We start from the raw sequence: 14,135 nt of genomic DNA, 5'->3' as shown, positions 1-14,135 counted from the left end.
CTTTCTTTCTTTCTTTTTTTTTTTAGGATTTTTTTATTTATGCATACAGAACTGGGGTACAGGCCAGAGGTGAGGGGACAGTGAGAGGCTTCGCCTGAGACAGAGTGGGGAGCAGAAAGGCAGATTGACAAAGTACACTGCTGAGGGGAGCAGCGGGCGGGTCAGGAGAGGTCTGCAGCACCATGTGGGTCACCTTTTGGAGCTGGAATCGAACTAGTGCAAAAGTGGCTTTAGCTTCTTAGTGCTGTGCTTTAACCTGCTGCGCCTTCAGGGAGGGACCACCTTTCTTTTTCTTTCAAGATGAAATCTTTGGAATGTTTTTCTTGATCCATTCAATGGATTTTTTTTTTTAAAGATTCATACAGAACTGGGGTACAGGCCAGAGATGTGGAGGGTGAGAGGATTCGCCACAGACAGAGTGGGGTGCAGAACAGGCAGATTGACGAAGTACACTGCTGAGGGGAGCAGCGGACGGGTCAGGAGAGGTCTGCCACGCAATGTGGTCTCCTCCGGGGGCAGGCGGGAATCGAACTTATGAGGAAGTGGCTTAAGCTTCTTTGTGCAGTGCTTTAACCTGCTGCGCCACCAGGGAGGGCCTCGATGGATTTTTTAATGTGTGACAAAGGGGCACCCAGGGACTCCAAGACAGTGTCGTGCATGTTTTAAAATTGGATCCTACCATTCTTTAATAGAACTGGTGTGCACAGGGCAAGAAGTTGCTGATATGAGTTACCCAATAAAACCCTCAAAATTATAGTTCTCCTGGTCAGCAAATTCTCAACCAAACAAGGTCTTTCAGTAGCAGAGCTGCTGAAGACTTAAAGTTTTCCACAAGTCTAAATCACCTTCTGGCAAGGAACCAAAGAAAGGGGTTCTGAAGCAAGTCCAAGAAAGCTAAAACAAAAGGTAATGGCTGCTGTTGTCAGAATCCCCACGTGCTTTTCCAAATGTTACTAGGAGTCTCTTCTCCATGATCCTCTTTCAATATCTCCTTCCCAGCAATACCAGGATGCAAGTTAGGCCAAGAAAAAAGAGTTCTCTTCTAACCCTCCTTCCTTCCATGCTATACACTTTCACGTGGCCACTAGATTACCCATGGTTAACTGGGATTCAGGACTGGTACAGAATCACTTTATAGATATTACGTTTGCAGTTTAACAAAGAAAAATAGATGCCATATGTAAAATAAGTTGTATATGTAATAGTAAAATGAAAAGGTTACTCTCTTAAATGTTAATAATATGTCCCCATGAAAATTTGTGTTGATTAATATGTCCACTAAGGTCAAAATAAATGTTGTTCTAACTTGAAAAAATATTCATGAAGTTTGTGGAAAGCTGATAAAATTTCTTGAATATATTTGTGTCTTCTGTTGCTATTTGACATCAGTGTGGTCAACTCAATCTAATGTAATGATGGGATATAATCTGATGTGATGATTAAATATTGGTAAATATTGATTAAATATTACTTGTTCAGTAAGTAAGAAAATGAATCTTAGAATGTTTAGCCATACTTAAAAGGGTGACTTAAGCATGGTAGGTAACAGGATCACCTGTTAATTTTGATTTATGCATGACCTCACTGTGCAGTCAGGTTTTTAATATTTTTTGTGCCTTTCCAAATATCTGTTTATCAGCATCTTATAAACATGTGTGGTTGCTTTTTGAAATTGATATCTTGAAGTCATTCTACCTCAGTTGTTCCCAGGTTTCCTACAGTCAGGCTCATGATAATTTCAGTGCTACAATATCAGGATCATTATGGTATCAATAGATTAGAGGAACTCTAGTGGTTAGAACTGGCAGTTTAAGAGGGAATTGAGGTTATTGGATAGGAATTAAACCTAGAGTTTTCAGCCAGCAAGAAAATGACCAAGACAGGCAGAGGTGACAAAGATTTTGGTTATACGTGGTATGAAGGGGTTGACTTGGGTTTAGACTGGATTGGAAAGTAACAAGAACCAGTGGTCTGAGGCAGATATGATGCCTGAGGGCAAGACCTTATCTTACTTTGAGGAATTTATTTAGAGGAAGGAACCAGAAGTTTAAGAGTAGTTTGTCGTAAGAAAGTATTTCAGTAAGATACGGAGTTAGTTTTACTTTCCTTTGGGCTGAAAGGAATTATTTGCATGATTATGGTTTATGATCTTTCATGGAAACATTTAAATAGATGTATATTTTATTAAGTAATAATTCGGTTGACAGAATTTATTGTAAGAAACCAAAGAAATTTCAAAATAAATGTACATAATTTTTAACAATTGTATGTTTTTCCTTAGTGTGTACCTTTATAATGCATAGAAATTTCCTGTTCTGTGAAATTCATTTTATGTTAGAGGAGAAGCCATACTTTGTGAACTTTTCCATTTCGCCAATTACATGACTTCTTAAATGTTGATGTTTATAATATACTTTATAGTCAACTTTTTTTGTGTAAGAATTAAACTCTTTAACTATGGGATACAATTTTATTTGTAACACTGTTACTTATGGAAGTTTTGCAAATGAGTAGCTCAAACAAGGAATGGTGAATGAATTCCTAATTATATAATGGCTAATTATACTGTAAATAATGAGCTTAAACATAAACAGCATTTTTTAAAGTATTTATTTATTTATGCTTACAGAACTGGGGTACGGGCCAGAGGTGTGTTGGGTGAGAAGATTCACCAGAGACTGAGTGGGAGCAGAACATGCAGATCAGTAAAGTAGCTGCTGAGGGGAGCAGTGGCCAGGTCAGGAGAGGTCTGCCACACCATGTGGGTCAGCTTCCTGGCAGGGGATCAAGCTAGCGCTGCAGTGACTTTGGAGAACTTCATAATGCTGTGCTTTCTTTAACCCGTTGCGCCACCAGAGAGAGCCCCATAAACAGCATTTTTTAAATAACACATTTGGTTTTTTTGTATGTGTGTGAGTGTGTGTATGTGTATAAGTTCATTATTCAGTTTTCTGTGAAAGTTGAAATATGAATTGTCAGGAAATAGCAACATAACCCGAAAGAAGTAAAACAAAAGGATAGCGGTAACCATCTCTTTAAAGAACAAAGGAAATATCCAAGATCTTTTGGGAATGATTGGTGTAATATTGGTCTGTGATCCAATATGCTTGACCTTGTCATTTTTGCTAAACTGTAACCTAGGAGAATGCTATCAGCAATATTTATCTGAACAGTATTGAGAGTATACTATGAACCTCAAAATAATGCTTTTTATAAGACATTACTTGTGAATACATTCTAGAAAGTGAGGATCAGAGTATTTTCACACGTAAATTTTGAGTGCAGCCATTATTAAAGATGGTTTTATTTTCCAAAATGTGCATAATTTAGGACAAAAAGCTGGTTTAGGGAAATATGAAATCAGATGTTTTACATCTTATACATAAAATAAAATACAAATTGTGATTTATTAAAGTGAATTTCATTTCAGAAAAGAAAATGGTTTTGTGGTTAATCCACAAGAGTTGCAGGGGTGGTGAGAGGCTTCATCAGAGACATAGTGGGGAGTAGAAGAGGCCGACTGACCAAGTACACTGCTCAGGGGAGCAATGTCAGGAGAGATCTGCCACACCATGTGGATCACCTCTGGGGCCGGGGATGGAACTCAGACTGAAGCGGCTGCGACCAGTTTGCAGTGCTGCATCCTAACCCATTGCACCATCAGGGAGGGCCCTAGCATAAATTTTTTATAAAAACAAGCACTAGTTTAAGGATTTTATTTATTCTTTGAATGTTATGGCCTATAATATTTTACTTCAAAGAAATAATAGAAAAAATTCCTTTGATGGAATTATTTCTCAGTGTTAATTGATTTCATTAAGCTATGTACTAGGAAAATATATATTCAAAGTTTACTATTTTTCCTTTCAGGGAAATCTTGAGGAGCTTGACACTTTTCATCCTACAGACATTAACCATCTTTTGGGGGTAATCTATACATTGGTAAGTCCCACTCATTCAAATTGCTCTCTTTAAAGGTAAATTTAATAAAGACTGTGATTTGGTTTTATTATAGTGCAAGCAGCATTTAGATGTATCATCATAATTGTTTGACTAATTAGACAATTGTTTTGTTATCCCAATGAAAATTTTAATTTTATAATTTCATTTTTTAAAGACTCTAGTGATAATAATATTAAAATCTTTAGATGTAAAATTTAGATTATATGTGGACATTGAAAATCAGTTTTTTTTCAAAACATTTAAAATTATGCCAGCGTTACTTATAATTTCAGCTGAGTTATTTTGACAATGGTTCACAAGCAGCAGTTGAATTCATATACATGAAAAGGATTGAATAGTACTCAAATAAGAGCAAATAAATCCTATTAGTTTGGATAATATGTAAGAATTATTTTCCTATGAAAATTCTGTTTTAAAGTTTGGTAATTGTTATGCATTTTATAGGATAAAAGCAAATATATGTTATATTGCTTTTATTTATTTTTCTCTAGTCTCTGTAAATAAGCTTAATTTTTCCTGGTACCATGGTTGTGAATGGCCCTTACCTCCTTTCTCACTTTTGATCTCTCTTTTACACACACATACTCATGCACACATTCTCTCAAACCTTAGAATCTTAAATGTTATATCTATTTCCCCATTAGTTAATTTGAACTTGCACAATTCCTGTAAAATTGTTTATGAGGCTCATGGTATGCCTTAACATGCTTTAGATCTATGATCTCAGAGGTTTTGGATGAAGCATTCCATAAATTAGAAATGTTAGATATTATGTATGGAGGTGTGTGTCTATATGTAGAGAGAAATTCTACAATCATTTGCTTATAATAAGTTGCCACTACCTATATAGATGGACAAATATGTTTTATTAAACATTTTAAAAATACAATGGCAATATCTATGTGTTCTGGTAAAATTTTGGGGACTCCAGTACTAATAATTCTTTGCTTTCTCCTCATTCTAAATGCCCAGAAGTTCAGTTGGATATATGCAAACTATAAAAAACAACCTCATTATAAGCATCAAATGACATGCTAAGACAGTGTGTGTTTATATGTTTATACATACAAATATGAATATTCATGAGACTGTTGTGGGCAGGATTGACTGGATCAAGGTTTTGTTGAGACAAGGAGTGCACTTGGTGACTTTATGTAACTATGCCCCTCTACAAAGCTTAGGGAACAGAATTCACAGAGGTTGTTATAGAAAAGCAAGAAACCAAATCGGAAGGAAACCTTCTATCACATGGAATGTCTCCAAAGATATCTTGCCAAGTTGATGTACTGACAAAAGAAGATTGATATTATTTGTGGTCACTATATGATAGAATTCCCTAGTGGTGCATAATCTTGCCAACTATGTAATCAGTTGCATTGTCAAGGATTGGTCGCAATCTGTTATACTCTGAGAAGGAAAGAAGTTTAAGTGGTTATAATAAGAAATTTAGCCCAAGTTGTTTCTGCAAGTGTCAATCAACATGCCTGTAAGTGTTGTTTTTCACAATACATCAGATAACTTCCTTTGGCTTTGGACTATAAATCAAGAGCTCCCACCTAAGCTCCATGTAATTGGAACTCATATTTAATTGGAATCAAGCCTCTATTTGAATCCGAAGCCAGACAGAGTGTGGGTGGTAAGCTATTTAATGACAAACTCAGGACTTTCCAAACTACTAAGCCTTCATTAAATCTTAAATATAAAAGCCTTTGTAATCATTGATTCCTCTTACTTTAGCCCTCTTCTAATTCAAAAACCTAACACAGCTGAATCAGTTAGGGATCTGTTTAAATGTACTGTTATTCAGGACCCAAATCTCGGTCCTTATCTTCAACATGCAAAACAGTTGGTGAAACACATACTATCTATCTACCTATCTATCTATCTATCTATCTATCTATCTATCTATCTATCTATCTATCTATCTATCTATCTATCTATCTTAGAGATGATGTTGCATTCCTTAAACCTAACAGTCTTGTAAATTTATTCTTATAGATCTTTACTATGATTTTCATTTATAGATCACCCATCTGATTTATGATGTATTTAAAGGTAAAGAAACTGAAGGATCAGTTTCTCTCTTACCAAGTCAGATCATATATAATATTGCTTTTCTTTAAATAAATTAAAAAAATATATCACCAGATGCTAGGTTCTCTATATTTTGGTCCTAGAATTTGTCTGTGAGTTTTCTCTAGGAAAAGACAAAGAAATCAGAGAAATATCACTTCATTTGGATTGAGTTTGTCCTGTTCTTTGTTATGTACAGTCAACCATGTCACAAGGTATCTGAAGTGTCTGCTTTAAAAAAAAAGAAAAGTTAATTTTTACCATCACACAATAGAGGTAAAGATTTAAGTAACAATGCGATGCGATGATGTATGGGCATAACAAGTAGGGTAGTTTGTTTCTTCACTAAATAATACATATCTAATATCCATGGCACAGAGACCCAAGACAAAATGTTTCAAGATTTTCTCAATTTCTCTAATTGAGTAGATTTCTAGGAGGATTATCCTTTTTTTATCAACAAGTCACCAATATATTTAACCTTTATTTTTGTCTAAATCTACCCTTTCCCCAGATTTCCCACCTAAGAGTTAGTCCAATCTGTATGTTCCCTCTTTTTATTTTATTGTTTATGGTTGAACTCATGTACAATATAGATTGAAAGATTATTTAATTAGATATGTAGTGACTTTCAAATCAATGTAGCTCCTTAGAGTCTCACTTCTGGGGAGCAAATTAACATATCTATTTGATAGTACAATACTTTTCAACTTGCAATATATTAAAATTGCACACACATTATATTCCCACAATCTTAACTTTTGTCTTTCCCATTCCAATCAATAGAACTACTATCTACCCAGTTTCCCCACTGCAAAAAAAAAAACAAAAAAAAAACAAAACATGAAAGCATCTGGATTCAATTCATTGAGAGAAATAAAATGACCACAATAGTCTAAACAAAGGACAGAAAATGGCTTTGTAACATAAAAAAAGGATGAACATCATCCTCAAGTAAAAACCAATGCCAAAGTATTTATGATTTAGTTCATTATATTTTTATTATAAGCTCAAATCTCTTTAATTTTTTAAATTAATTTTTAGTACACCTGGTGCTTAAATATATATGCATATATCTTTGTAGAACCACTGTATTATTCCCCAGTAACCTGGTCAAACTTTATGTTCAAAATTTTCCTTTGTGTGAAAATATCAACGAGAAAAAAGAGTTCTGTACCTGCTGTACAAATAACAAATCTTACTGGTGAAAGATCAAAATACCAAAAGAGGATGCTGAAGAGTAGATGACCCAAAAATTGGGCCTCTCTTGTGGTACAGGGGTTAAAGTCTTAGAACTATCAAGATAATAACCAACCACTGAAGCCTGAGTTTGATCCCTTGCCAGGGAGCTTACTCACATGGTGCAGCAGACCTTGTCTGTCTCACCCACTGTTCTACTCAGCAGTGTGAAATTTCAGTAGATTTGCCTGTCTGCTCCTCACTCTGTCTCTGGTGAATCCTGTCACTCCCTGCACCTCTGACCTACACCCCAGTTTTCATATCTATAAATAAATAAAATTAGTTAAAAATAATTTACATACTTAAAAAAAAAAAAAAGATGACCCTGAATGCTTTAGGAGAAGTTTCTTTATCTTCTGAAAAGGTAAAGAATGATGGTAAAGAAAGAAGTGTCTGTGAGAAATGGACAGTTGTGTAACTGTTGTCTTGGAGGAATGTGCATGTTCACAGATCTTGGAAGTAGTGCATAGATGTCATCATCTTCATAATTGGGTCATCACCTGACTATGGGCCACTATTATGTGAATTTTGGTATCTGAGACATCGAGGAAATCCATCCTCTGGTCTCTCTTCATTTGGTGTGATTTTACCTCTCATATGAACTTCTCCTGGTGGCCTCTCTGCTAGGGACACTTTCCAAATCTTACTGTTGTCTATTGAGGGTTCTGATCACAAGGAGTGACAGAAAGACAAGAGAGATTCCGCAAACATATCAGGCCAGAAAGGACCCTGCAAATGACCACCATATGGGCACGTGGCCATTGTTCTATTATGCTCTCAACTCCTCCCTCAGCATCTTTTCTATCCCATCTATGGAGATAGTGACTTATGGGTTTTGATTGTGGGACTTTGAACTTTTAGGAATTCCAGTGGTGTGGATTACATCTTACGGGCTTATGACCTGTAACTATGGCAAACACATAGATTCTTTTCTACTTTTTTTTTTTAAGTTGAATAGGATGTATCTTAGTATTTGACAGTTTTATTCACATTTTAATATGCTTGCATATGAACTTAATATGGTCAAAGATATTGCTTAAATGCATATGTTCTTTTTCCCCAGTTAGTGGGCCATATTTATGAACTAAGGAATCATTGTCTGACAAGTTGATGAAGGTCATATCCTATCCATCTCTTTCTACACCCCAGTTTAAAGCTTACACTTATTCCTCGGCTGTTTTAAACAGCATAATGAAAGTTTTCAACTATTTGATCAATATTTCATTTTTATTACTGGTAGAAACGTTGCCCCCCTTACATAATGCAGTATAATAAATTTGATTAGTTCTATTATGTTCCAACTTATATAGTGCAAGTAGTCAACCTCACCTCCCTCATGTGCGAGATTTTCAGGATTCTGACTCTATATTCTTATTAATGGCCTAACTGAACTGAATTAATTGAACAGACTTGCCTCTTTTTATTTACTGTAACAAGGCCAACTCTCCAGAGGAATGCCCAGTGTTGCAAACAATACATTCCCTGGTTTTCTGGATGGCCTTAATGGGATGTAAAAATCGATTGGAGCAATTTCTCTGTCACCTGAGAAGCACTGTAGGTTTTGTGGTATGTTGCAATTTTGTATCCTTCTCATGTCTTTTTAAAAAAATTTACATCACTAAATCAAGTGTTGTCCTTGCTTATGAGACCACAACTTCCTTTTTCTGAGGAAACATTCTCGTAAATGTGTAATGTACCTGGAATTCAGGCAGACCCCTGCAGCATTGGTGTCAAAGCCATGACAGATAATACCGGGTATGTAAGAACTATACTCAAAGTAGGAGGAAACAAAGATAACAGTGCAGTGCTGCTATAATAAGAAAAGAATGACCCTTTGTGAATACACACTTATCTTTGCTATTACTATTCCATTGCTCAAGTACAAATGATGGAATAAAATATACAAAAGCAACTTCACTGTGCTCTATATTTGTCAGTCACTCTTTGAAAATCCCAGGCAAGTACCTTTATTTTTCTCATAACTTTATAAGAAAAACTGTCCTGAATCACTTTAGGACCTTAATAGTCAATATGCCAATTTATGTACTATCTCTAGATTAATGTTGACACCTCTCCACCTTGTCATTTTGACCATCTGCTGCCAGGACTTCAGGAGGATGGAGGGATCAGCTTCTTTTTTTTTTCCTCTGTTCAAGTCTTGTATGATTTCTCTTTCCCTACCTTGCTAAAGGCAGCTTAACATTTGGGTCTTAGTGAGAGAAAAGAGGTTTGAGGAACTGTAAAGTTCCTACTGAAAGGATAGTAGCCTCAAGTGATAGGTATTTAAAGTTTTTTTTGTTTTTTTTTTTTTTTTCAGTACATCAAGCTTCCTTGGAAAACCTCAGTAGCATCTACACCTGTCAATGCAACAGTAACCTTTATGTCAGCAAGAAAGTTTTCTTGAGATTCATTGCTTAAGCTCTTTGGCAGACTTAGAAAACAAGTTTTACTTCTAGTTATTCTTTTTTTTTGTGACTTATTCATGTGTCCCTACCACACCACCTCCCTTATGTTAGGATCCATGCCACCCTTTATATTCCTCAAGCAGAAACTTGAAATGTCCCCCAGATTGTCATAGAGGTGTAATAAAAACACATAAATGATACTCTCATTTGCTTGTGGTTAGTAAATTATACCCAGAATTCCTGAAAAGCCATTGAGTGTCTCCATATCTCAGTTCTCTACAAGGGAATCTTCAGATATTACCCAGTTCCTTGCTTTCTCAAAGTAGTTGAGGAATTAAAATGTTTCCTATATTTTGAGTAACCTAAAAATTGTTCTAATTTTTACATATCTACCTTGGAACATGCTAAGTCAAATATGTATTCTGATTCTGTCTTACGTGCCCAAGGAATGTCTAAAAAATGAATTTTCCCTGATCAGTGCTTCTCGTGAGAAAATTCTGTAAGCTAATTTAAATCTCTGTCAAATAGCTTGCATTATTGGTTATGTTAAAATACACATATTTTCATTTTTATCATTCTCAGGTGAAATTGTGTAATAATCATAAAATGTCAAAATTTCTATAAGGAGTTGGGGAAAAGTGAGCATGAATGAATGAATCAGAGATAAAACACTTAGAGCAAGTCAATAGGGACATTTGATAGCAGCACTGCATATAATACTGCATTTTACCATTTCTTTAAATTATGACATTATGAGAGTTAATTATGCAATTACTGTAAAAGGGTTATGAATTTGTAGTCATAAAAGGTTTATATTCTAAGGGATGTTATTTTCTCACAGCACCAGGCATTCAGTGGAGCAATAAAACATAATAGAGGACAAATGGAATGCCACTTAGGAGGAAAATGCCTTCCAAATTTAGATGCAGTGAAAATATATAAACATCTATTTATAAAATCATATATAAATTTACTCTGGAATTATTTTTGAAAGTAGTATTTAAATAGAAATATTGATACTTTAAAAACCATGCTGATTCTTATCAAAATTTAGTTACCAAGCTATTATTTTATCAAATCTATCTTATGATAGTGACAATCCAAATATCACCATCATAAAATACTTGAAAACATAAGTTGAAATGTTTTAACATATGAATATTACCAATATAAAAATATAGCAAGAAAATCTGACTGAAATAAGTGGTATATATTACTGAAAGTCCAAGTAACTAGCACATACAAATTAAAGTCCTCATTATACAAATATGTGTATTTGAAATATCTCCCAATCATTATAGCATAAGATTAAAGTATGCTTTTTCTTATGGAAGTGAATTTTCTTATCTCTCATCTTTTTTTTTCCTAAACAAATAGTTCTTAAAAATTGTAAACATTGTTACTTAAAACTTAATTTGCAAAAAAAAAAAACAACTTAATTTGCAGTGTGACTCAGTAAGTGACTGTGGCTAATGAGAAAACAGTCTTAGGTCTAATATTCAAGTCTTTAATAAGTTTTGAATTAATGTTTGTCTCTGATGTAAGATAGTAGTCTGATTTTGCTAATTTGCAGGCAGCTATCCAGTTTTCTGAAAACCATTTATAGAAGAGACTTTCCTTTCTCCAAGTGTATTTTCATAGCTTCTTTGTCATAAATTAATCAACTATGTATATGTAGCTTTATTTGGGGGCTTTTGATTATCTTCCACTGATAATATGTGTGTGATTTTTATCCCAATACCATATTCTTCTATTTTCTATTTTCTTTTATACTATAATTTGACATCAGGGAGCATGATATCTCCATTTTGTCCTTTTTATTCAATATGATATGGTTATTAATGTTATTTTGTGATTTTTATACAAATTTAAGGATTCTTTGGTTGTATTTCTGTGAATAATAAGTACCCTTGGAATTTGGATAGGATTTACATTGACAATATAGGGCTTTAGGTAAGATAACCATTTTAACAGTGTTAATTGTTTTCATCCATGAGCATATGTCTCTCTATTTTTGTCTTTTTCAATTTCTTGTAAGACCTGAAAACATAAAATTACATTTTAAAAATAGGTGATAAGCTCTTTGATAGTGGCCTTAGAAATGTATGTGGGGCCTGTTTTCAATGCCCAAGTTAAATTAAAACAAAAGTAAATGAATTAGTCTACATATCACACAAAAAATATAATATCTATGTGTTCTGTTTTAGATCTAGCAATGAAATACATGTGGGATCATTAGATTAACTGTAGGAATAAACAGGTATAAATATGATGGTTTGTGGGCCTCCTTGGTGACCTGAGGTTTATGTCTCAGCACTATTATCGTTATGGCCTGAGTTCAATCCCCGGTCAGGGAGCTGACTCAAATGGTGCCGCAGAGCTCCCCTCAGCAGATTTCAGTAGATCTACCTGTTCTACACTCTGCTCTGAATCTTCTCACCACCACCGCACCCATGCACCTCTGGTCTACACCCCAGATCTTCAACAAAGATATAAAATAAAACGAATAGGAGGGTCTGTAAAATATTTGAAAGTAAGTGTATAGAAACTAGATTTATTTACAGAAAAGAGAAAGAACATTATTTCTTCAAGTACATTTTAGAAATTAAGTGCAGAACTTATTTTTCCCATCAGGGATAAATAATTGTCTTTGTTTTGAAATGTGTAATACCCCATGCTTGCAACATGGCTGGAAAGACTTAGGCTTCTTTTTCAATGCAAGTCCTGAATATCCCTTACAGAGCATCATTCAAAGATGACAAGAATGTAACTGAGGTACGGCTTTGGCCCTACATAGAAGCCAAGAGACAATTTTGAAAATCCTTCTTTGTTCATTAATTAAGTAATTAATTTAATTCTAATTGAGAGATTTGTCTAATTGAGAGATTTGTTTCTTGATATTGACATTCATGCTCACTATTTTTTTCAAGGAAACACTTTTCTAGGCACAGTCTACTATATGACATATTGGCAGTAGATAAATCAAATACATTTTACACATAAGTTATTTACTTGATTGAAGGCTTTATACTACATAAAAGAAAGGCTTTGTATAGTTGCTCTCAGCTTTTTTCACACTGACTTCCATTGTATTTAGGTGTTTAATGCCCAAGATTGCTCAGCTCCTGCTGTTCCCATTGGTTTATTTTCTTTCAAGATCAAGGTGGGCACTTTGTGTACAATCTTATTTTTAATTCCTTCTCTGGAAATTCTTTCCTGGATTCTTTGTTTTGCATAATATACCTATAATGGAACCCACATCCTAAAGTTATCAAGAAAAATCCTCCCACTTCAACATCACATGGTCTTCTAATCCTCCTTTAAATGGAGCCAGTGTGTAGCTTATTGACTTCTATAATAATATTCAAAATTCTTAAGCTAGTGAAAAATTTGAATGCTAATGAAAAATCTGTGGCTTCTGGCCTATGAAGGGAAATTGGAAACTCTGTAGTTTATCAGATTTACAATTAAAATGATTATTCTTAGTTGGATTAATCATAGCAGTTATATCGATATATTTACAAATATGTAAGTTTAGAGTTTGTTTATTAACATTTATAACATACTACAAATAATCTTTAACATAGCTATATATATATGCACAAATACAAAAATTATAATTTTATTTTATTTTTATTTAAAATTTGTACAAAGATTATGTAGTTTTAGTACAATGTAATTATCTGAGACAAAACATAATTCCATCCAAGCACAGCTTTACAGAAAGCTAGTATCAGATTTTTTTTAAGGCATAGAAATACTGAGGCATAAAACATGTTAAAGGAACAACCTAATTACAACAATATAATTCAGTGGGCTTTCTGCTCTATAATAGTGAGTTATAGAGAACAAGAGAACAATTAATGGAAGAAATATTTTCTTAAATGGAATTTGGCATTTGCCTCTAGTTTATTGCATTTTATTCATCCTAGTGGCTAAAATAAAACTTAGTCAATGTAAATTTTAACTGCTGCCCAATTTACATAAACTGTAATAAATTAATTTAATGATTTTACCAATAATTTAAAATGAAATGCCCAGTTTGTAAAATTTGTGTGGGAGAGGGTTTTAATATGTGCAAAACAAGTGATTTTGCTCTTATTTCCTTTCCTGAACACAATAGCAAAATTCTTATCAGGTAGCATCCAGATATGAAAAGGGGATTTTCTCTGTTGCTTTCATTCAGTGAATATTTATTCATTTATAGACAGCACATGTCAATAAATTAGAAAGTTTTGCATGAAAGCAACATATCAAAAACAAGAAATATAAATTCAAAATTGCCTAAAACAATCAAAGTTTGTTATTGGATATAAGTAAGGAGTTACAAATTTCTAGCTTTGTTTATTTCTATGATATACATATCTGATACACAGAAAAATTTCTTCTGGTAGCTATGCCTTCTTTAGTTCATGGACTTTCATTTTTGAATTGTATTCTGTCAAAGTATGAGGT

General features: G+C 33.9%; 1 protein-coding gene across 3 annotated transcripts in view; it reads left to right on the top strand.

Moving 5' to 3' along the window:
• Positions 1 to 14,135, top strand: part of PTPRD (protein tyrosine phosphatase, receptor type, D) — a 1,952,036-nt gene that overhangs the window by 539,570 nt on the left and 1,398,331 nt on the right. For all 3 annotated transcript variants that reach the window (XM_012721366.1, XM_004677659.2, XM_004677657.2), the window contains one exon: positions 3,871 to 3,942. The gene's annotated coding sequence lies outside the window, so the exon portion shown is untranslated. The remainder of the gene's footprint in view (positions 1 to 3,870; positions 3,943 to 14,135) is intronic.

Source organism: Condylura cristata, unplaced genomic scaffold (genome assembly GCF_000260355.1).
Source record: "Condylura cristata isolate star-nosed mole 26May11 unplaced genomic scaffold, ConCri1.0 scaffold00006, whole genome shotgun sequence".
Taxonomy (NCBI): domain Eukaryota; kingdom Metazoa; phylum Chordata; class Mammalia; order Eulipotyphla; family Talpidae; genus Condylura; species Condylura cristata.
Note: the sequence above shows the minus strand (reverse complement) of the source record. Positions and strands in the feature narration are given on the sequence as shown.